Source organism: Theobroma cacao, chromosome 5 (assembly GCF_053813885.1).
Source record: "Theobroma cacao isolate CCN51 chromosome 5, ASM5381388v1, whole genome shotgun sequence".
Taxonomy (NCBI): domain Eukaryota; kingdom Viridiplantae; phylum Streptophyta; class Magnoliopsida; order Malvales; family Malvaceae; genus Theobroma; species Theobroma cacao.
In genome coordinates, this window is record NC_142643.1 from 10725700 (window position 1) to 10728048 (window position 2349).

Sequence of the window (2349 nt, forward strand, 5' to 3'; positions counted from 1 at the left end):
ATATGTGGCTATATTTTGTGAGTGCATTGGAAAATTTATGTAAGTTGTTTTTACTATGCATGTCACGACCCGGTACTCCCCTCGAGCCCGTGACAACCGCCGCGGTGTCCCGGTAGACACTTATTGCCCGAAATGTCAACCCGAAACCCCGCAAGGCTTTACTATCAGTTTCTCTGTTCCCTTGTGAGCAACCATTGTCAAATATCGTGTTCTAAAATATTTTAAGCTGTTTCCAACTTTAAACAAATAAAATATTAATTTTTCGTCTCACAAGGGTATTTTGGTCATTTTTCTCAAAAATTTTAAAACTGGCTAAAACGTAATATACAAGTACAAAACACACAATTCATATTCAAAATGAGTTTAAAAGTCTAAAATCTTCATTTAAAACGAAATTATGGTTATTTGAATATAATAAGAAAATAAAAGAAATATTAAGTAAAATATTCTATTTTCTTATAAAACAATATTTATAGAGTTATACGTGAATAATTTTTATAACGTAAAAGTTAAATAAATTTATACATACTTAAATACAGTAAGCCAAAATATTTAATTTAATTTACAATAACAAGAGTGCCCCCGAATAAACAAAAGTAAAGAGGACTGTGAACCTACGGTTTGGAAAATGCAGATCCCACTGTAGTCCTCGATGAGATCAGCTATCTACAGTCTATACTGAACCTGAAATGGGTGGAAAGGAGGGTGGTGAGATTATAAAATCCCAATGAGTAAACAAACATCATCATAAACATCTAGAGTTGAGTACATTGAGACAATAAAGTAAATCATCATAAACTGGGTTATAGCATTAGAACACATTTTGTTCAAAACACGTAAAGAGGCTTATGAATCTCATAAAAATCTAGGCTTGTGCCATAAATCCATTCTCGGGGACAGCTTGGCCGAGGCATCCTACCGAGACCGCCAAGGCTATTAAAATTCACATTTCACATAAATCATGTTTTTGTTTTGAAAACATAGCCGTTCCTTGGCGTTGGCTGAGTTCCCCCTCACGTGGTGGTTTAGCGTGAAGTGAACCCTAAACTTTACCCCAGGAGATACCCTACGCGCCTCTCCGTTCGAGGTAAGAATATAATGGGGTTTACCGTGCTCCTCTAAAAGGCTGGTCCACAGAAACCCCCTACTGCAGTGATTAATTAATATATAATCCACCATATAATAAAACTCAATAACATGATATGACAATTTTGTAATTCGTAGTTTTTCAAGGTAACCAAACAATTCGCATTTCAATACAATTGCCAATTAGCCAATCATGCTCGATTTATCATAAGCCAGTTAATTTAAACAATCAAATTGTCACAATTAACAGTCTCCGTGTACTCTATTTTTCAAAATCACTATTAATTTCAAAATAATTTATAATTTAATTTCATTGAAACTCATTTATTCATAAAACATGAAAATTTATCTTTTTAAATTCCTTTTTTCATAGAATTCATGAAAGCATCTAAAAACCACCCTAGATAATTAAAATGACAGTAAGTTTACTCACAATGTCTAGAATGCAGACTTTCGAAGCACTCTGTCTACTAGTCCTCGGATGCAATTTCCTTGCCTTTATCGGAGGACTCACCACCTTGACACAGTACAAAATCGAGAGTTTCACCAAGTTGGTACTAAATCAAAATTAAACTAATTTAGACTACCAATGCATGATATGGAATGCAAAAATGCACTGGTAACTATCTAAACCCGGTATTGGCCTAATTCGTCTTATCACCCGATTAAATTCCTAACGGGTCCGTTTAAACTCCAATTTAATTCTTTTCAGTTTCTATACCTCAATTGCACCCAAATTAACTTAATGTCCCTCAGTGTGCTGCAAATTATCAGTCCCAACAGAAAATTACGAAAATACCCCTAGTGGGTAAAAATTCGTATTTTTGCTCTGAAAATTCCCATTATTTTTCTAGGCTCATAATTCATTATTCCTTAACCAATTCTCCTAGAATAAAATCAAACTCATCCTCACTCACTACATGGTAAATTCAGCCATTAATGGTTGGGGGAGAAAATAAATTCTTTTCTTGTTGTTTTGTTTCTAAATATGCTAAACTAACTAAAAACACTAACATAAATTAAAATAAAATAAATCCAACAACTTTCTCTCTCCTAACCCATTTTTTCAGAATTGAATTCATCATGAAAACATGTAATTTAATCATGGAAAATAAAGAGAAATGCTTGGGAATAAGAAAACTCAAGCTTAATAGAAAAAACTCACCTTTTTCACTTAATTTCCTTGAAAATTCACACTTTTTCTTTGATTTTCTCTCTCTAGGGTTTTGTTTTTATTTTCTCTCTCTTCTTGCTGGTTTGGCC

General features: G+C 33.4%; 1 long non-coding RNA gene across 1 annotated transcript; it reads right to left on the reverse strand.

Moving 5' to 3' along the window:
• Positions 1-507: 507 nt before the first annotated feature.
• Positions 508-2349, reverse strand: LOC148762433 (uncharacterized). Its single transcript, XR_016026246.1, has 3 exons — positions 2252-2349; positions 1520-1603; positions 508-684 (listed from the first exon to the last, which is right to left on the reverse strand). It is a non-coding gene; the product is annotated as an uncharacterized LOC148762433 (long non-coding RNA).